This window comes from Lacerta agilis, chromosome 4 (genome assembly GCF_009819535.1).
Source record: "Lacerta agilis isolate rLacAgi1 chromosome 4, rLacAgi1.pri, whole genome shotgun sequence".
In the NCBI taxonomy this organism is placed as follows: domain Eukaryota; kingdom Metazoa; phylum Chordata; class Lepidosauria; order Squamata; family Lacertidae; genus Lacerta; species Lacerta agilis.
In genome coordinates, this window is record NC_046315.1 from 32537480 (window position 1) to 32559641 (window position 22162).

The 22162-nt window shown below is 43.2% G+C and overlaps 1 protein-coding gene across 1 annotated transcript in view; it reads left to right on the top strand.

Annotated features, from left to right (window-relative positions):
• The first annotated feature begins 2028 nt into the window (after positions 1-2028).
• NFKBIZ (NFKB inhibitor zeta) overlaps positions 2029-22162 on the top strand; it is a 37956-nt gene continuing 17822 nt past the window's right edge. Inside the window, exon 1 of the mRNA XM_033146670.1 lies at positions 2029-2161. The gene's annotated coding sequence lies outside the window, so the exon portion shown is untranslated. The remainder of the gene's footprint in view (positions 2162-22162) is intronic.

Genomic DNA, 22162 nt, shown 5'->3' on the forward strand with positions numbered 1-22162 from the left:
CATACTTTTAACTCTAGCTTTAAGGTAAACTGGTTGAAGATTTCAGTCACTGGCAAGTGCTTGGTTTAGCGAGTCTAATACACCAATCCTTTTCCCATCACTGACTACTGCTTAAACCTATCCTGAAACAAAATATGATGGATAAGGTGATATATAAATATACTTAATAAATAAAATTAAATGAGTGTATCCATTTCCCCAGCTCTCTAGCACACTCATCAGACATTTTCATCCATTCAAACCACTGGCTCCAATCCAGCGCTCATGAATATCTTCCCAGAGGTATAGAACTGCTAATGGAAATGTAGGCAGACCGGGCCTCCCTGGGGCAAACACCCTGCTTGGTAACTGCTCTGGAATCTAGAGAGCTAAGTTGGAGATGGATTTGTGATATCCACCAACTCAAAATGAGTCAGATCCCCTAAGCCATGCAGGTGTCTTCAACGGCTGAACTTTTAAGAAAGGGCTCGTGTTTCTTGCGCTGTTTATCTGTGACGTGAAATGCCTTTATGGTTGCCCACATGTCACTTTCCGGTTGAGAGAAGTGAGCAAAGCACCCCAGGACATGATTGCTGTCGTACTGTGGCTGGGGACCGTCAGTCCTCTCAGTCAGTGGATGAGTAGGGCTGGGCCTGAGTCTTGTGGTACAGGAACTGGGCCCATCCACACCTGTCCCTCTTCCTGTTTTGGTAGTAACTTCATAGTGCACTGGTCTTTCCAGCCATACTCTGAGGGAACTGGTTCCATTATTTCTCCTGCCACATCCTCATCCCCAGTCCTGGCTGGCTATCTGTCAGCTTCTGTACAAGGCTTCTCAGTGTTACAAACCCTTAAAGGAGAGAGGAGGAGTACTTAAATCAAAAGCCCAGGGTAGATGCACTGAATTTTACAAAGAAGTGTAAAGGTACGAATGAGAGAGCACCATATATCGCAGGTACGCAAAGCAATACTTGACCACAGTACATGTAGGTGGCTTTAGATCAGTGTTTCCCAACCTTGAGTCTCCAGCTGCTTTTGGACTACAGTTCTCATCATCCCTGACCACTGGTCTTGCTAGCTAGGGGTGATGGGAGTTGTAGTCCAAAAACAGCTGGAAACCCAAGGTTGTGAAACACTGCTTTAGATAGATATATAGAGGCAATTGCCCTGAAGAAATGATCACAACTTTATTTTATCTCTTGTTGGGCCAGGTTTTGTCACTGCCAAGGCCAGAGTTACTTTATTTTAGTTTCAAAAATCAATCAGAATATTTACAGGATACCACTCCTTGTTCTGGAAGCATATTCTCAAAACCAGTAAATGCACTCACTCCCCCCCCTTTTTTTGCTCAATCTGACCAGCCTATTGACCATGTTGACAACCTTGGCTGGAGAAGAGAGAGTAATCATTCCTAAAGACCCAGTGGATCCTACACACACACACACACACACACACACACACAGCCTAGGAAAGTAACAATTCCCGCAGAAAGCAAAAGTCCACCAAAAATGGTGAAAGCGAAAGGACTCCGGTTTTCATAAAGAACTTCGTGCAGGTTTCTAAAAACAAACAGATTTTTTTTTGCAAGCCCTTAACGAACGGTGTGCAGCTCTATTTGCATTGAGGACAACAACAAAAGCATCCCTGGAGCCTTGACTACTAGTCCTCTCCGTAGTAGCCGCACCGGTCCGGGTTTTCCGGCAACTCAGCGGGGTGGGGAACGTCCCGGTGACCGGCTCACCCAGCGAGGGAATTTCCTCCATGCCGAAAAAGTCCGAGCTGCAACTCTCGTCCCTCCACCCCGACTTCCTCTCGCACGTCACGACTTTCCCCTTCCACCCCTCCCCCTTTTAACCATTGCAACACCAACAAGGCACTCAGGACTGAATCACGGCGATAATGATATTGGGGGTGCGGGTGGGGGGGGAAGAGAGAGGAAAGAATCCCCAAAGACTTCGAGCTTCATTGTGAAACTTTCGCTTTTGGCTGGAGAGGCAGCGCGTGGCGGTGACGGGGTAGGGCGGGGGGGAGCTTCTGCCGGCAGAAATTTTAAGCCTCCGAGGGAAATGTTCGCTTTGCCATAGAGACGGAGCACATAAGCAGCTGAGGACCCGTTAAGCAGCCGGCAAAACCGTCTACTAGCTCGTTCCCTGAAACCTAGCTTCACTCCCGAGACATGAAGGTATATAAATATATATATATAGGCGAAACCGTGCGCTTTTCACCCACACAAGCCATTTCTATTGTGGTGTGGGAGAGAGAGGAAGAGGCTTCCTTACAGGTGCGTGGCAGACAGACTTGCCATGGAGGTTTTTCACCAGCTGAATTTCTATTAAAAACACTTTTATTGTCCATTCCGGGTCGCCCAACCACTACCACAGTGTCCTTTCTCTTGGCAGATCAAGATGAGCAGGTGACAGCAAAGGTTGCAAAGTTTTTGGCTGGGGTAATCAGAATAAGATCCACTATTTGTCCATTGATTCAAAACCCTAAAATGTATTTTATATTGACTTTTTATTTCTATTATTTGTATATCGTATTGTTTTATTGCTATGGCTGATGGCTGACACAAATAAAGATTCATTCATTCATTCATTCTATTAAAAACACAGAGGTTCTGTCAACAAACAAGCAGCAAGCCTGGTTTAAGCTTTGGAAGCTTATTTCATGTTGTTATTAGTCCTGTTGGACCAGATGACCCTTGGGGTCCCTTCCAACTCTGCAATTCCATTATTCTGTTTTTGTGTGGGAAATCTGAGGTTTGTGGGGCAGGGAGGGGAAAGGGGGTTTGTTGTCTCTCTGGTTATTGAAAGCCAACTTTTAAGGAAAGAGAGAGAGAGAGAGAGAGAGAGAGAGAGAAATGTGGCTGGCTGCGCATGCGCACCTGCTGGCTCCAAGTAGAATTAGTTGCACTTAACTGCCAGTAAAAATCATTAGACGAGTTGGTCCTGAAATACAAGTCGTCTTGAACTGACAGGAACTCAGTGTCAGTCAATGGAGCTGTATAGGGTCTCTAAGTATGAATGGGAATGATGGACAGTTGAGATGGCAAGGTAGTGTGGGCAAGCAGCTATTTCTGGCTTAGAGCAAACCCAACATGGAGTGTGTTACTTTTAAAGCAAACATGCTTATTGTGGCACAAGCTTTTGTATTAGAGTCCATATTATCAGATCAGACTCAGGAAGTGTTATCCTAAGATGGCAGGTGTGTGTTTGAAATAATCTCTGCTGTAAATAAATAAACGCAAACAAAACACACACACACACTTACATAGGCAAAGCGAGGTCAGGTGGAAATGAATGCAACAAACGCAGACTCTGATAATCATGTGGAAAACTTAAATGTATGTAAAATGTAAATGATTAAGCGACCACCCTAATCTACGTTGATAACACAAACATCCACGTAATAACCCATGAGCTAATTGGAGGGCTCAGAAGACACTTTCTGTATGAACTTGTTTGCTACCTTGGAGCCCTATTGTTTCAGAGAGTTCTGGGAACTGTTCTGCTACCTCTTGTCACACCAGTCTGCAAGAAGCTGATACCCTCCTGATGTTTTGTACTGCAGCTTCCATCAGCCCCAGGCTAGCAAAGGCTGTGCCACACCATAACTCTACTAGCACCCCCAGGATAGCAAAAGGGGGAGAAAAGTCTATCTACTGCACATGGGCAGGCACACAACTGCCAGTTAATGGGTTGAGGGCCCACTTCCATCTCTAGGTTCCCCTGAGCCATCCTTAACGGAGAGAGATACTGGAGCTTGGGGAAGTAGGTGCCATTTTCCTCCTGCATCCCAGTCCAGACAATGCTTAATGCTGAGAGGGTCCTGGAGAAAGATGACTTTGCTTCTGCTGACACCAACATAACCAGTTCCTTGCCATTCCTGTTCTGCTTGGAGAGAGACAAACCAGGAAGCCTGAGCTCATACTGTTTCCCTGTATGTTTCAGTATGGCATGGGGTGGAGTGGCAAAACCAGAGAGTTCTGAGTTTTGCTGCAGCTGCAGAGCTGGCCCGGTACCATGGGGTGAGTTATAGAGCTGATAGAAATTTGGACAGAATATAGATAGAAACTGATAGAAATTGGGTGGCCTCAGTTGCCATCAGTAAGTTGTCATGCTTTGCTGTCTCTCCAAAGAAAGGGTCTGTTTTTCTCTGTGCTTTCTTTTATATATATATTATGAATATGAATGAGAGGGTTACTCTGTGTCTTTCGCTTTCAATTTCTTTTTTGCTTCTACTTCTTTTACCAAACCAATAAACATATTCAGAACAGGAAAAATCCTCTTTACTGTACAAAGGGAGACAGCAGGCTTCCATTGAAATCAACTTAATATGTAAGAAGTTTTGAGAAATATTACAAAGTTAATTTTTCCTATTTTGAAAACTACTTTGTGTTTAATTTTAGTATCTCAGCAGAAAATAATTAACTGTTTATGGGCTTTTGTATTAACATTCTGACCAGCACTGTATTCAACAAAAGATTATTGAATGTTTGAATACGGGTAGAATGCCACTACATAGTTGATTTTATTCTCAGCTTATATTACTTCAGCAGAAACGATGTGCTCCATTTCCTGCTGAGATTCATTTCATTCCTCTGATCCTAAATTTTAAACTGAGTATTCCCATTGCATTTTGTGGTGTTTAAAAAGAGCAGTGCATTAACTACAGTGTAGTTTTATCCAGGAACAAAGTCAAATAATGCAATCCTATACCTGCTTAGAAAAAGCCCAATTGAATTCAATGGGACTTACTCCCAGGTAAATGTATACTGTATAGGATTGCTACCTTACTTATTTTCTGCTGTTTGATGAGTTCAGTTCAGTTTTAAGAAACGAATTCCTGATTACTTTTAATTCTCGTACTTCTTTGCCGCACGCTTTAGAATCAATAAGAGAAAAGTGAAAATCAGTATTGAAAATCATAATGTGCCTGCTTTATTTCATACACATTTTCTTGTCTTTTGCTAATTTTTTGAAATTGGAGATATTATAAGTCATGTCACCAGCTAGTCAACACTTTGTTTGGAGAAATGGCCAGCTAAATGCCCTTGGAACCTTACAAGTTGCGGACAAGTCAACAGTGTTTTTGTGTTGTTTTCCCCTCCATCATCTTACTGAGAGGAAGATTGCAGGGGAAAGGGTGTATGTTATGTGTGGTTTTGTTTGTTTAATATCCCACCTTTCCTCCAAGGAGCTCAAGGTCGTTGACATGGTGTCTCACTCCCACCACAGTACCACACGCTACTATACTGTATCACAATGGTTGTAGAAGGGAACTAGGGGGGAAAATGAGTGATTATCTGATCTATTGTTTGTGTTTGTGTGGGTTTTTTTGGTTGTATCAGCCCTATATTTGTGATTGACGATTGAGTTATTTGTTCTGCATGCTGGTTATGTCCTGCTTTTAGATTGTAGCAGAATTGTGGCCTTGGTTGTGTTGCGCTATGTGGGGATGTGCCTGATATCAAGCATATTGTTATGATGTTGTTGAGTATTTTGGAGGGGGGTCAGACTCCCCTAAATCTCTGGATTCAGTTAAACATTAGAATTTAAGCAAGCCTCTGAATTCTTGGTGTCGGAAATAACACAGACCAGCTTCTTCATGAGGTAATTACTTAGTAATGGCCAAGTTGCTGACCTAACAAATGGCAGGATGGTGGGCCATTAAGCTAGATGGCTCTTGGGAGCAGCCCCTGCCTGAGCTCAGAGGGAGATAGTTGGCAAGAGACAATGAGAGTTTTGTTTTAGGATTGAAGTTTGCCTGATGTGGGCTGGAGAAAATTGTTTTGGCCTGTTAAACACAGCAGGATGGAGAGCGGGGAGGGGTGGGGATGGTCACAACACAATGTGGGCTGACAGTTTGACTCCAACATGGCAGCCATGTGACAAACAGGACCAACACAGAGTGCAATGATAGGAGCCTCTCTATACTAGGCTCAGGTTATATATATATATATATATATATGTGTGTGTGTGTGTGTGTGTGTGTGTGTGTGTGTAAATAAACCCTGGTGCGGAATCGCATCATATCTTGTTTGCCAGTGGGATTCGACCCCTACCAGTTTGCGTATAAGGCAAAGAGATCCACGGAGGATGCTGTGGCAATGGCTCTACGTGCTGTCCTGACTCATTTGGAGAAACAAGGGAACTATGCTAGATTGTTATTTGTAGACTTTAGTTCTGCATTTAATACTATTCTTCCGCATAGATTGGTGCCCAAACTATTAGACCTGGGACTTCCACCGGGCTTATGCAGGTGGATATTAGATTTTCTATCAAACAGTTCCCAACGGTCAGGATGGGTTCCCACATCTCTGTGGATCTCATTATGAATATGGGAACGCTGCAGGGGTGCATGTTGAGCCCGCTTTTATATACGCTCTATACAGCTGATTGTGCCCCCAAATACCCCAGTAATAACATCATTAAGTTTGCAGATGATACAATGGTGGTTGGTTTAATCACGGCTGGAGAGGGGGAGGCGGCTGGCGGCCTATAGGAAGCAAGTTGAGCAGTTGGCGGAGTGGTTGCAGGGAAAACAACTTACTCCTCAACTTAAAGAAAACAAAAGAGATTATTGTGGACTTTATGAAATGTAAATTGAATATTCAGCCACTTATTATTGAGGGGAAGTGTGTGGAACAGGTATCGGTGTTTTGATTTCTGGGAACGGAGTTGAGAGATGACCTAACCTGGGGAGAAAACAGCAAAGACCTGATGAAGAGAGCACAGCAGAGGTTATATTTTCTGAGAATCCTCCGGAAAAAATAATCTCTCAAAGGACCTGTTGATGGCATTTTACCATTGTACTGTTGAGAGTGTATTAACTTATGGTCTGTGTGTGTGGTTTGGGAGTTGCACAGTCAGGGAAAGAACAATGCTGTCCAGGGTTGTAAAGGCTGAGGAGAGAATAATTGGTTGCACTCTTCCCACCTTGGATCAAATCTAGGGTATACCTCCAGGTGCCATAAGAAAGCTGCAGAGATAGTGCAGGATAGTGCGCACCCCAGAAATGATCTCTTTCAGCTTCTGCCTTCTGGAAGAAGGTACAGGGTTATAAAGACCAGGACTAGCCGCCTGAGAAACAGTTTCTATCCAAAAGCGATTTTGGTTTTAACGCAGTGTAAGGCAGTCTCTAAGGGAGTATCTGTATTAGTTGTGGGGTATCGAAGGTCCGTATAGTTAAAGCTATGGTTTTCCCAGTAGTAATGTACGGAAGTGAGAGCTGGACCATAAAGAAGGCTGATCGCCGAAGAATTGATGCTTTTGAATTATGGTGCTGGAGGAGACTCTTGAGAGTCCCATGGACTGCAAGAAGATCAAACCTATCCATTCTCAAAGAAATCGGCCCTGAGTGCTCACTAGAAGGACAGATCCTGAAGTTGAGGCTCCAGTACTTTGGCCACCTCATGAGAAGAGAAGACTCCCTAGAAAAGACCCTGATGTTGGGAAAGATGGAGGGCACAAGGAGAAGGGACGACAGAGGATGAGATGGTTGGACAGTGTTCTCGAAGCTACTAACATGAGTTTGGCCAAACTGCGAGAGGCAGTGAAGGATAGGCGTGCCTGGCGTGCTCTGGTCCATGGGGTCACGAAGAGTCGGACACGACTGAACGACTGAACACAACAACAACAACAGAGTTTTTAGGGGGTTAACCAGGTGTAGATTTTCAATTTCGTTGTTCTGTATGGGACAATGACAATAAAGATATCGTATCGTATCGTATATCATGAAGATACCACAGTCTCCACTGTGCCTCATTTCCAAGGGAAGCACAAATCCTGAGTAAGTGCCTGGACCCCTGAAATCTTGCACCGCTTGGAGATTTGGGTGGCATGTAACAATGCAATCCATGGATAGAATCATTTTCAAATGGAAATGAAGGGTTCCCATTAGTGTCTCAAAATGCAGCGAGGTGACCCCTCCCCCGGTGTTGCAGGTTGCATTTGCATGGAGTCATTTCACATCAGAGAGAGGACAGAGATTTCTCCACCTGATGCACAGGACATTTTTTGTTCCCCCACCTCTGCAACCCCACAAACTTCTATTCATTAAACTGTAGTCTGTGTCTGTGTGATGGCTGCTGGGTATGTTCACTCTGCTGCTTACGCTGCATCCAAGTTTTCTAATCGGAGTGAACCTGGTTTGAGGAAAAAAAATAGCAGTATTTGCCAAGAAACTGCAGGATCTGTATGGATTGTGGCTAACATTGTGTGAATGCGGCTTTAAGCATTAGCTGTAGGAGTGCACTGGATGTGGAGCCAGCCATAATTTGAAAGCCAATAATTTAAATTTGGGGGCAGGCAACCCAGATAACTGCCTAGGGTGCTGAGCAGACGGGGTGCCTGCAATGGGCTATCCCCTCAGTAGCTGAAATAATAATACAGACAGTTCATAACCTCTCTTATAAAGCTGGCAACACAAACCTGCATGGTCATAATTTCATTACAACTCTTTTTTCAATCCATGGGGAATGTACAACTATGCCTATTTAAAAAAACTGTGAGTGATCTGTGATCAGATCCTTTCCTGCAAATTTATTGTCAATAATCTGTTTCTTTCCCAGGGTAGCATTTACGTAGTTAGGACTGGCCCAGTCTGTGGATGGAATGGCTTGGTGGCAGTAAACTTGCAAAAACCACAAATACTAGCTGTTCCACCTGGCCTTTGGGTTGGTTTCTGTTTAATATTTATGCTTCATCTTTTATTGGTGGGTTATTTTGAAATTGAGACCTGCAGTTTTAATTGAATTTTTAAATTTGTATTTTAATCTGTTATTTTAAATTGATCGTTTTTATGTTTTTTTGCTGTGATTTTAATTGATGTTAGCCGCCCTGAGCCCGGTTTTCTGGATGGGAAGGGCGGGGTATAAATAAAATTATTATTATTATTATTATTAGCTCTACAGGGTGCAGAAAGCTTTTGCACTTAAGCAGAATGAGGTGGTAGTGTTCACTACATGTGTCCTTTGAGTCTCAGGGTCTGAGCTGCAGATGACCTGGCAATCCTAAGGCATGAATGTTTTTCCGAAGAACTTGTTCAACACTGTTGAACTTGTCTGTGAAGAACTCCCGATTAGCCTCCTTGGAGTGCAGTTTAACAGCCACTCATTTAAACTTCACTGTGTGATCTGCATGGGCATATTATTACAACTGAATTACATGGGGTACTTAGGGAGATTTTCCTCCCACCATCACCTTCATAGATAATTGTGCACTGAGAGGAGAAGAAAGAGGAGGAAGTTTTGTTTATGTAAATGCATGTAAATGCAAGGTTTCATTTCATTGCAGGAGATGAATGAGCTGTGAGGTAATGATGTTGCAGTGTATTGCACATAGACTAAAATAAACCCATAGTCTTAAAGGAAAACGTGGCATGGATTTTGAGAAGAGCTGGCATTTGACATGGCATACTTGAGCAGTCTTGTCTATTATGGCCCAGGAGATTAAATCAATGTCTTTTCCTGTTTTGTTTTGTTTTTTGCTTCTAATGAACATATGTTAGTTCATGCACATTAGGCTCTTGAATAATTCCATGCACATGAAATAATAAAGAGTAAAGCATTGATTTCTTGTTGAATAAAATGGTATTGAAGAGGATAAAATGGCCTGGCATTTTGATGGTTCTAAAAATGTGTGTCACGTGACCATGATAGCTCAAGATGGAGTTAAAAGATTTTAACTCAATTTGGTATGTAGGAGAAGGAAAATCAACTTCATTTTTGGCAGAAAAGACACAGTGGGAAAGGGTGGTGGTGGTGGTGTTTATTAAGATAATGTTGGGTTTTTTTTTGGGGGGGGGTAAATTTCTCTCATTGTCCCCATAGCTCAATGATGTGTCTCAAACACTTGGTGAGTTAGGGGCTTCCTCTGCATGCAAAGACAGGTTTCTGCATGTGCTATAGAGGGAAAATGAGGGCAGATGGGGTTCACCAACTTGGGAAAGTAGCCTGTCTAAGAGAAGGAAAACTCTGATCCTAAACCTCTGCTGCCTTGTGGGATATCTTCTGGAGAAGAAAAGGCTAAGGAGTAAATCCTACACAAATCTGGACGGTTAGATGGTGACTTGTTTGCCTCTGGCAATTCCTGCAGCCAAGCTGGTGCCAAACATATTGCTCTGCTGTCCTTTGGATCACATCAGGGAGTCGTAGAGGGGGGACTTGTTGTCTCGGCAGCCCAGGACTTCCATAGACACCACCCAGGCTTGCCCCCCAGGGAGGTCACTTTGGTGCTGCTAACGCAGCTGTTTGACTTCACCCCTGGAGGCACACTCCATTGTGTCTTGAGAAGATGGATACCAATAATGCTCTGATTGAGATGAAATGTCATACACAGTATGATGTGCCGTACAAAGCTCTGTAAAGATGAAATAAATCAGTTGTTCTGCTATGGCGTTGTACCGTTTGCATCAAAATGCTGTAATTGACAATGAAACTTTCTGATTTCCCAAAACCAAAAGGAGAAACAAAGATCCTGTCATTGCATTGCTTAGGGAAGTGTTGATGTTGTCATGGGGAAACTAGCTTTTTAACTGGGAAATTATTTTAATTTCTTAAACAGTAAGCCTGGAGTATCATAAAAAGTTTTCCAAGCAAATATACAATAGTTCAACACATCACAAAATCTCCATTATAAATGCAGTTTTATCAACATAAACAATGGAGACTTTTGTGGCACCTAGAAGACTGATGACTAATGTTGTATGGCATAAGTTTTTGTGGACTACAGTCCAATTTCTACAGTTGCACGAACCCCTGATGTTGCGGGTGATATTAGGTCCTGTAACAGTGCTGCCTGAATAGACATGGAGACAGAGTTGGCCTGCTCTTCCTGGTGAGTAGCCTTTTTAGTTTGGAGGGCCAAGGGGGCTATCTGTAAATGTGTGCCAGTGCAATCCTATGTTTTTTCAGAAGCAAGTCCCACTGAGTCCTGGGAGACCTAGTCCTTAGTGCATATTGTTATGCTCACTCTCTTTCACCAACAAGAAATTTCTGGGGTGCAGCACTCACCCAGGATTGGTTTTTTGGGGGGAGGAGATCACTGGAGGCTTATAGTGTTGTATAATATTTGAGTTTATTCTCAAATATACGTAGATTAAATATTCCAACAAACAGCCAAATCCACTGCCTCATATCAGATCTCTGGTGGAAGGTAGCCAGTACCCCAAAATGCTGCTGGCTTAAAGAGCCAGAAAAAAATCTGCTTTCTCTCTTAGTCTGTGTCACACTTGGAATCTGCAGAAAATTGGCTAGCTTTCCTCCTTGCCCTGGTTAAAGGGAACAAGGATGAGTCATCTTCTTCAATCTTCTCTTAGCCTTCATAGGCCATTTATCAGTATCAAGAAGTCAACAGTCAGCTCCCATAGAGACATACATCGCCTGTAGTTTCCCAAACAAAAAACATGCCTGACAACTTTAGCAGAACTTTGAAATTAACTCTATTCTGTACAAACTTCCAATCTTACAACAATTCAATATATTTGTGTGACACTCCTTGAGATCAACTCAGAACATTGGTAGATGGCACAAAGATGGGCCCACCATTCTGTCTAGAACAGCACAGTAGGTCATTTTTTTCCATATTCCACAATCTCTTTATGCCCCAGAGGATGTCTTCTTCCATGCAGGTTAGATACCAGAACTCAAAGTTGAAGCTATGTCATCAGGCCTAGACATTAGAGACTCGCCATGGTTAATTAATGGTAAGGGAAATTCATCATGTCCCTGCCCAAAGGTCTTCTGTGTTGGTGCTACTTCACATCTTGCAGAATAGAAAGTGGCACTGGAAAAAGCCCCAGAGCCTATCCATGGTTCAAATGAAACACTGCTGTAACAACAGAACAGTTCTTTCACAGTTACTGCCCCTCCCCATGGCACTTGTACAAAATCACAGCCAGCTTTATGATGTCCTAATACCATATGCCTCTAAATACCATAAGAAGAGCCCTGATGGATTAGGCTAAAAGCCATCTACTCCACCATTCTGTTCTCACAGTAGCTAGCCAAATGCCTATGGCAGGGGTGGCCAACTCCCAAGAGACTATGATCTACCCCCTTTTGGGGCCTTCAGGTCAAAGTTCAGCTTTTTTTTAGGAAAGAGGAAGGCCCATTTTTTAGGGGTTCAGGTCTAAATTGTGTAGCTTCTTTTAGGGAGGAGGAAAGCCAGTGATGCACCAGTGATCTACCACCAGATGTCCAGTGATCTTTTAGTAGATCATGAGCTACCTGTTGGACGTGCCTAGTCTATGGGAAACCCACAAGCCGTATTTAAGTCCAGCAGCACTCACCCCTCTTGCACTGGTATTTGGAGACATACTCCCTTAGTACTGGAGGTAATTCACAGCTATCATGGCTAGTAGCCATAGACAGACTTATACTCCATGAATGTCTAAACCTTTTAAAAACCATTTAGGTTTGTGGCATATAATTTCCTGGGTTCCTTTTTTTAAAAATTGGTTTTACATTAGCCCCTTTCTAATTCTCAGGCATGGAGGGCAACTGTAGGGATAAGTTCCATATCAGTCATTTCACATTAGAACACTTGGGTAGATGCCATGTAGACCCGGTAATGTCAGTTTATCATTGGAATGACATTACACATAGGTGAATGCCCTCAAAGCCACTCCATTCTTTTCCCAGACATGCTATGAATCATGTGGGTGTTGATTTGTTGCTTATCATTTACTGATTCGATTCTCCTTCCTAGAAGGAAGCCTGCTGTTGGCATGAATCTGTTCCGGTTGTTACAATAGTTTTGGCTGCCCTAGACAGGTGGCTTGAGGCAGATGTGAGCATTAACATGTATTACAGTGTTTGCTAGGGCAACTGGTGGCTTCCCTCAGACTGAACTGGAATTCGTTTTAGAAGCTGATCTTCTTCTTCTTCTTCTTCTTCTTCTTCTTCTTCTTCTTCTTCTTCTTCTTCTAATACAGCAATGGATTTGACGTGGGGTTACTTACTTGCTCCTACAGTAGGGATGAACTGAAGGAGATATGCCATGTCTCCTTGGAGCCTCTTGCTTGAAACTGTTGCTGTGCTCTTACCTTGGAAACCATCCTTAAACAACTGTCCTCTAGAAATGCCACCTACAAAACTGCAGTTTGATATATGGTGCCATCCTTGTAAAATCAAACCATACAGAAAAAGGATCACAGTCATATTCATATTTCAAAGTTCCACAGAGTAGTAGTATTGATGACAACAAAAACTCCAAAAGGCATCTTGGGACACTTTTAAAGTCTAATAGTTTTATCACCAACGCACCCGAGAAGACTTGAGACAATAAAGATGAGTAACAGATCATATTTATTAAAATATAACAACTAAATCTGCCAATCAGAACAATTAAACCAAATTAACCAAAACCGATGAGGTCTGGGTGGTTAGGTGGATTGATGGGATGATTTCAACTATCCCATCTCCTAAGCCAACTACCAGCCACACACTTGAGATTATGCAGCAAGGTTCAAAGAAACTCCTTCCTCCTCCTATGTGTGCTATTTGGGTATATGAACCTGACATGTACACCATGGTTCCGTTGGCCAATATTAACTTCAATGAAAAGAGGGGAGAGTGTGGGGTGGAGTGGGCTTAAATAGCCTGTTCTCCCTGATAGGGCAAATTGCCTCCATATTGTTGCCCATGTTACCCCTGTGGGAGAGTCCCATCACTTCTCTTCTTGCATGGGAGGTGGATGTTCCCCCATACAGGGAAGGAATGGAATTCTGGCATTGGGTTTTGTAGCTCAAGTCCATGAGGACTTGTGATAGAACAAAAATTAGTATTTGAGATGCAAAAAAAAGAGACTTTTTGCACTTCATACTGGCAATCTCACTAACCAATGAATGCTAATTCCAATAAAGAAAATATCCTCACTTTTTTGGAAGAGAGATGAAAAGAGCACTACCTTACTGATTGGTCTTTCATCTGTTGTGGCTTTAAAGACTACCAACCACAGTATCCTCCTGGAGATACTCTGTGGGTTGGGAAAAGGAGGTATGGTACTGCAGTTGTTCCACTCCTCTGGCTGTTACCAGAGAGAAGCATTAGGGGTCTTCTGCTTGGCCTTATAACAGTTCTACAAGGTTCTATCCTGTCTCCCATGTTATTTGATATCTACATGAAACCACTGGGAGGTGTCATCTGGTAATTTGAAGTGTGTCATTACCAGTATGTGTATTACGCTCAACTCTCTTGCTCCACACCATCCGATTCAGGAGAGCCTGCGCAAGTGCTGGGCTGCTGTCTGGAGGCAGTGATTGGCAGGATCAAGATCATTAAACAGAATCTGAATCCTAATAAAGGTAGCAGCTTTGTGGGTAGGTGATTCCCAGGTCTTAGAATTTGGTATATGACATATTAATAACAGGGAGGCACTTCCCCTTGGAGAGCAGGTGCATAGTCTAGGACTACTCCTAGATTTCAGATTTTCACAGGAGGCTCATATGGCCTCAGTGGCAAGAAGTCTATATCCAGCTTTTGCTAGAATCAGGGGTGGCCAACTCCCAAGAGGCCGCGATCTACTCACAGAGTTAAAAATTGGCAGTGATCTACCCCCTTTTTGGGGGTTCAGGTCAGAGTTGTTGAGCTTTTTTAGGGAGGAGGGGAGCCCCATTTTTGGGGTTCAGGTAAAAGTTGAAAGTTGTTAAGCTTCTTTGGGGGAGCCAGTGATCTACCCATGATCTACCACAGACGTTCAATGATTTACCGGTAGATCACGATCTACCTGTTGGACATGCCTGTGCTAGATCATCTGCTTAAACCAGTCTTGGACTTGGATAACTTGGTTGCAGTAGTGTATGCTCTGATAACTTCCTGATTGGATTATTGCAATGCACTCTACAGGGAACTTTCTTTGAATACTGTCTGGAAGTGGCAGCAGTACAGAATGCTGCTGCCCAATTTCTGAATAGGTCATCTAAATGGGATCTCAGAACACCAGTCCTGAAAGCAATGCACTGGCTGCCAGCAAGCTACCAGGCCCAATTCAAGATGTTGGTACTGATCTACAAAGTTGCAAATGGCTCAGGAGGACCCAATTTCCTGAAGGAATGCCTTCCCCAGTAGCAACCAACTTGGGTTTTAAGAAGTGTAGTTGACACCCGGTCAACAGGGCACGGGAGCTGCTATACAAGGCAAGGCCTTCATAATGGGGGCACCCTGGCTTTGGAAATCCCTCCCTGTTGAGATCAGGGACACCTTCCTCCACATTATTTTCACTCATGCAACACCTTAAGATCCATTTGTTCCAGCAAGCCTTTTGATCATAAAGGGAGAGTCAACATGCGTAATTAAAAGTTGGCTCTTATATTTTACCTTATATGGTGTTTTGTGCTGTGGTTTCATTTGTGTGTGTGGATTTTTCATGTTAGCCACCTTAAGTTCTCAAAGGAGGAAGGGCAAAGAACTGAAACAACATAATCAACAGCATCACTTTTATTATTAGTTGGCACTGAGGCTATTCTCTAGTGATAAGGATAGGGCAGCTGCTTTTGTGTAAATTAACCTGGACTTCTACTGTGTTACTTTATTCCTGTTCGTGGAACAGAGGAGAGCGGATTGACATCAGTGGCAATCACTTTAGTACAGCAAATATTTGTGTAGATAATGCAATGTTTGCTAATTATAAACTGTCTACTTTGAGAATGTTCTTGCAACCAGCTTCCTGTATGGTGTCAATAAAAGTGTCTTATCAGTTAATTTATTTAGCTCTTTTTCTGTTAGTTCAGTGATAGCCATCTTCAAATATCTAAAAGGCTGTCACATGGATGATGGAGCAAGTTTGTTTTCTCCTGCTTCAAAGGGTAGGACCCGAACCAATGTCTTCCAACCAACAAAGAAACCAAGGGGTATTCTGACTAAATATCTAGAAGAACTTTCCGACACTAAGAGCTTTTCAACAGTGAAACAGACTTCTTTAGAAGGCGATGGGTTCTTCTTCATTTGAATTTTTTAAGTAGAGGTTGAATGGCCATCTGTCATGGATGTTTTAGTTGAAATTATTGCACTGCAGCGGGTTGGACTGGATGGCCCTTGGGGTCTCTTTTAAATCAGCAGTTCTTTGATTTTATGACAACCTTCATTGAGGAGAGGAAATGCAGCACATGCTGTTCAAAGGGGCAGACTGAGTAAAGATAACTTTTATTATCCTTCTGCTGTGCCTCTTTGACACCAAGGTTGCAATCCTATGCAGCTACTTGTGTTGCAGCTAGATGTGACGTTAGTCACCTGGATGCAGTTAATGTACATATATTTTGGGGAGTCATATGAACAAAAACCTGAACAATCTCCATAGTGAGTGGTGAGGAGAGGCAGTGGTTCCTTTATTTTTCTTTCTGCCAGGTTCTTGAGAAAACCCCCCTCTTCAAGGATATCTGCATTTCAAATGAAGCATCCATTGGCACCAATAGGAGCTTCCCTTGAAATGAAAACAATAACTTCAAAGGGGTGATTTTACTGGGAACCTGGCAAAGAGAGAAATAGTTGAACTTCCCCTCTCCACCCACATTCTTGGGGATGCTGCCATATCAGCTTCTTCTTCTTCTTCTTCTTCTTCTGCTTCTTCTTCTTCTTCTTCTTCTTCTTCTTCTTCATCCATTCTATGTACATGACCAAGCCAGCATAATAATCACTGCCAACATGCTGGGAATGTGGGCTTGGAAGAGCACATCTTTGAGACTGTCTTGATGCAGCACATACGGAAGGCATGGAGGTGTTGTTCCTGGCAGGTGTAAATTGCCCCTGACTCACTTTCATAAAGCAGCATGCTCAACACGGAAGCCTGGTAGACCTTCATTTTGGTACTGTTAGCACCGTTCTCCCATACTCTTTTGTAGAGACGAGACATTGCTGTCGCTTCCTTACCAATATGCTTGTCTAGCTTAGAGCCAATGGAAAGGATGCTGGTTATGGTGGAGCCCAGGTAGAGAAAATCATCTACTACTTCAAGTGTGTGGTCATCAATGCTGATGCGTAGAGTGCTGGCAACATCCTTGACCCAAGATGCTGGTCTTTGTCAGGCTAATGGTGAGGCCAAACTCCCTGCAGTTGATGAATCTTTGTAGAGCTTCCTTTGAGTGCACTGTCAAGGCTGTGTCATCCACAAACAACATATTGCAAATTAGAACCTGCCACACTTTTGTCTTGGCATGGAGACATGCCAGGTTGAAGAGAACCCCCCCCCCATTGCTCCTTGGATGGAAGTGCAAACCATCTTCAGTTAGCTGGGCATCCTATCTGTTTGAGCAGTGTGAAGAATCTATTTCTGCTGACGAGGTCAAGGTCTATGAAAGGGCAGTTCTGCTCTCGACATTCCTTCTGCAGCAGGCACAGAGAGAAAATCCTGTTGACATCTGAGCTGTAAACAGTCCCCATGGAAACACAAGTTTGTAGTTTTCTGGAATGAACATTATCCTTGGCTGTTCAGCTAATGGCATCTTTGCCCAAATTAGCCGCATGTGCCAGTTACACCCATTCCTGAAAACTGCAGATTTGGATATGATGACATATGCTTTAATTACATCCTGTCTGGACGAATGTACTGTGCTGTGCATGGGGGTGTCTTTGAAAGGTGCTTGGAAACCTCAATTGGTCCAGAATGTGTCCATTAAGTAGAAATGCCTGCAGGAAGCTTGTGACTCCCTTGTTAAAACAATTGTGCTGGCTTCCGATCTATTTACAGTCACAATTCAGAGAGCTAGTGATGCCCTTTAAAGCTCTTGACAATTTGGGACCACAGTATCGGAAGAGCTGAGGGCTGCCTTCTTTCTTGTGAGCCCGCCTGTTTATTAAGATACCCAGCAAAGGAGAGAGCCTTTTCAGGAACACCCTCCCCAAGATTGCCTGCCTTGCTCCCTCTTTTGCTGTAGTATAAAGATTTCTGTATTAGAAATGCTCGCAGTTTCCATGGTTTCCAATTGGGTGCAGGAGCTTCCTGCAGCCTATCAGAAGCTGCGCCTTGGTTCCTAAATGTTTTGGAAGTCAAATGGACTTCCGGAACGGATTCCATTCGACTTCCGAGGTACGACTGTATTTTTCAAAATTAGTATTTGTTGCCTTTTATTGCTTTAATGGATCGTTTGCTGCCTTGAAGTCTTTTTCAGGAGAGACAGGATTAAAAATATTTTAAATAAAAACACATCTGATGAGGCTGCTCAGCTGCTTCTGCATGGACACTTTTCTAAGAACCTAAACCCTAGGGGCCACACAGCACTGGTGTTTCACATTTACTGGCCCCTTCTCCATTTACATATCAAGCAATGGTTAAGCATGAACAGCATCACCTGCTCAACTGTCTCAAGCTCTCTTTGTCTTCTGTGCTCTCCTTCACACCTGGCCGAGCACTGAAGTGTACAATGGTGATCATGGGAACCTCCTATGCTGTTCTGCTCACGAAATTGAAAAGGTACCATTTTTTTGTTGGGCAAATGTGTATTGCAAACATGGTCATTTTTGTGATGTTCCCATTTCAGTAAGACTTGAACTTTGCAGGCAAATGTCCTTTTAAGTTATGGCCTTGATTAATCATTAATGATTTCCACAAACAACTGTCACCTTTGATTCCTTGCTGCGTTATGTATGGTGATCCATTAATGCCAAGTTTTTCCGCTCTGGTAATTTTCTACTGGCCTTAGAGAATCTATAAAATGTTGCTGGTCAAAAAAAAAAGTTTAATTGGCACTTTTTAAAGTTATTTTGTAATACAAGAAATGAATAGTTAACTTGACAGGCACAGCTATAGTGATTTTAAGTTTCACTTTCTCTTGTACAGATGATTTCTTTTCTTAACAGTTTTTGTGGATATCTGCTTGTATCAATGGTGCTGTGGTCTAAACCACTGAGCCTCTTGGGTTTGCCGATCAGAAGGTTGGCAGTTCTACTTGCGCTGGGTGTGCTTTCGAACTGCTAGGTTGGCAGGAGCTGGGACAGAGCAACGGGAGCTCACCCCAGATTTGAACTGCCAACCTTCTGATCGGCAAGCCCAAGAGGCTCAGTGGTTTAGACCACAGCACCACCCATACACCTTGATGGCAGAATGAAGTGTTGAGGCTGGGAAACTGAACTTTGGCTAGACACCAATGAATGAGTACATGCTGTGATTTCAACTGGGGACTTCCAGCTCATGCTTCTAACTACTACATTTCCATTCCTCTGCATGACTCAGTGGGAACAACTACATGTTACACAGGGATGGGAAAAGCAGCAAAATTCCAGTTTATGATGGTATCCATAACTATTTTTTTTTGTATTTAACCACACAAGCATTCACACACAGTAGGAATATATTTGCTTATGTGCCATCCACAATGAAATAAAGCCAGTATTTGAGAATCCAGTACGTAACAATTTATTTGGTGCTAGTGGTGGCATTAGGAGAAAGACAGGAAAAAATCCCGGAGAGCTTTAAAATTTAGATGGTAGCTGAGATTTCTGGTAAAATAATCAGATAAAACAATCCTATTAGAGATCTGATGAAACACTGTAGGGCCATATTATTTTGGCAAACCACTTGGAGATGGGTCTCCACCTTTTCAATCTAAGGTTGAGTCACCTACTCTGAATTGCCCAGCCCTGTAATCCCTCCCACTCATCTCACATCATGTTAAGAACCTGATTAAAAAAGCAAATTCAGAAGTGCTTTGGAAACAATGTAATGGACTGGATGGCCCTTGTGGTCTCTTCCAACTCTATGATTCTATGTTCACTAGGCCCAACTGTTGAAGAGGAAATGGGTTTTGTCCAAGGAGCAGGTGGCAGGGGGAACAACCTAGCTTCTCATCTCCTTAAATTGGAAAAAAGAGTATTGGTTCATCCATTCCCAAGGGGTGTTAAGGTTACTAAACTAAAACATCAAAATGAAAGGGGGGGGGGAGTGTAAGGTTGGAATTATGATACTGATAGAATCACTTGGCTTGTATCCACAGATGTGCACTTTTGTCTTGGGAGTAGATCTCTATCCTCCCATTCCTCTGATGTTACCCTGTTTCTAAGTAGAGATTAATCACATTTTACGTGAGGGTTTGGTTGCAACAGTTATGCGTATAAGCAACAATCATGTACTCTGGGCAGTCACTCTGGTACCTTGGTTCTAAAACTTAATCTGTTCTGGAAGTCTGTTCCAAAACCAAGGTGCGCTTTCCCATAGAAAGTAATGCAAAATGGATTACCTTTAAAAACAACCCCTAAAACACCAGTTTAACGTGAATTTGACTATTTAACGAGACCATTGATCCATAAAATGAAAGCAATGAACAATGTACTGCAGTCACATAATCAGTCAATTGCTGAACTGGGTTCTACACAGTCACAAAAGAGCCGCAAAAACAAAACCACAAAATAAATAGCAAAAACAGACAGACCTCACCTCAGCGTAACACTCCAAACGGAAGTGTGGCACTCAAATCGGAAGCGTAACACTCAAATTATCAGTGTAACGCTCCAAACGGAAGTGTGGTACTCAAATCGAAAACGTAGCACTCAAAATGGAGCACGACTTCCGAAAAAAGTTTGCAAACCGGAACGCTTACTTCCGGGTTTGCAGTGTTTGGGTTCCAAGTTGTTTGAGTACCAAGGTGTTTGAGAACCAAGGCACCATTGTACAGCCAAAATGACACTTGGAGCTGCCCTGTGGCTAGCCAGCCCACCTTCTATAAGGAGCTGATCAGAGGTAGGAGGAAGCTGAAAACCCAAAGTGGACCTGGCAAGAAGAGAGCTTTAAACCTCTCTGCCTTTCCTCCAGGCAAGTGCTGTGTGCTATTTCTGGGAGTGGTGGGGAAGTCAGACCCCGCCCCCCCATCCACTGTGCAGTGTCAGAACATCATGCAATGGGACAGAGGGGAGATTGTTGCGTGGACAGGTGGAGTCCCCCAAACCCCAGGTGACCCCTGAGCAGAAGACAATGTGCTATGGGATTAAAATTGGCTACAATTTTATTAAGATTCAGATGTAGGGAGACCTTGGCTCAGGCATGGGGTGTTTATCCTTCCCAGCGCCCAGCCGGGGATCTGGGAAACTTCGGGGTTATCCAGAATGTGTGGGGATTGGGCTGGCTCTGGAGAACATATGTTCAAGCAGAGGGCCTGCCCCCCCCCCCCGTTCGCCGCCACTGGTGGGGGAGGGCACTGACAACCTCTCGGCGTATGGTCAATGCCTCCCCCCTAGACCCCTTTAATGGGGAACCCTGGTATCGCCGCCGCACTGGGGACGTGGGGTCACTGCCCATTTAGGAATATGACTAAAGGATCTCGCCCAAGGCCTGAAACCGCCAAAGTTGTGACGTTTTGCTACGGGAAAGGTGAAACCTGCCAATGCAGGGAAATTATTTTCTGGCCCTTCCACAGCGGCCTTGACATAGCAGTGCCTGTGTACCTGTGGAGAAGAGGTCAACCTGCAAAATTAAGAGTTAATTGAGGGAGTGGAGGGTGGGAGAAGCTCTGGAGCCCGATTGCCGTTTCCCAGGTAAGCTACGCCTTCTGTTATGTAGGCTGGTTGATCCCTCCACTTACCTGGCCAATCCCCCTGGCAACCTGGCAAAAGCTGCTCCCCATTTAATGTGGGGAACGGTCATTCTGTCTGGCAAGCTTGCACTGACAGATCAAATTACCAACACACTGTATTCTATTATCCACATTTATATATACCTCAAAGTTAATGAGATTTAAAAGTTCTTTTAACTCTACCTTGGAAATCACGGAACTTTAAAATTCCTTTCTTTGGCTGGACTATGCTGTCTGTGTCTCTTCATGACCAAATCACCAGTACTATTTAATTAAGCTGGTGTTCCTTGTCAAAATGGGACAGCTGGAGGATTTCCTTCAGAAAGCTGTCATTTTAGTTTGAAATTTTTTTTCATATAGAGGCCCATAGATCTGGAATGTCAATGACGATACAGTACCTAAAGTTTTGGTATGTGTGTGTGTGGAAGGGGGGGGGGAGATTCTCAGTTTAGTGCCATCAGTTTCAAAGCTCAAAGAGTTGTGCAATTAACTGACAAATCATGATGCAGATTAAAACGTTTAGAGAATGACTGTTTAGTTTCCTCACACTTGGAAAACACTTTCACTTTTTAAAACCCCTCCTCCATTTTGTGTTTCAAGTTTATGAATTCATGGAATAAAAGGAAACCAGAAAAAGAGCAATCTATTTGACACAGTAAGCTATGTGAACAGATACTATGTGTAA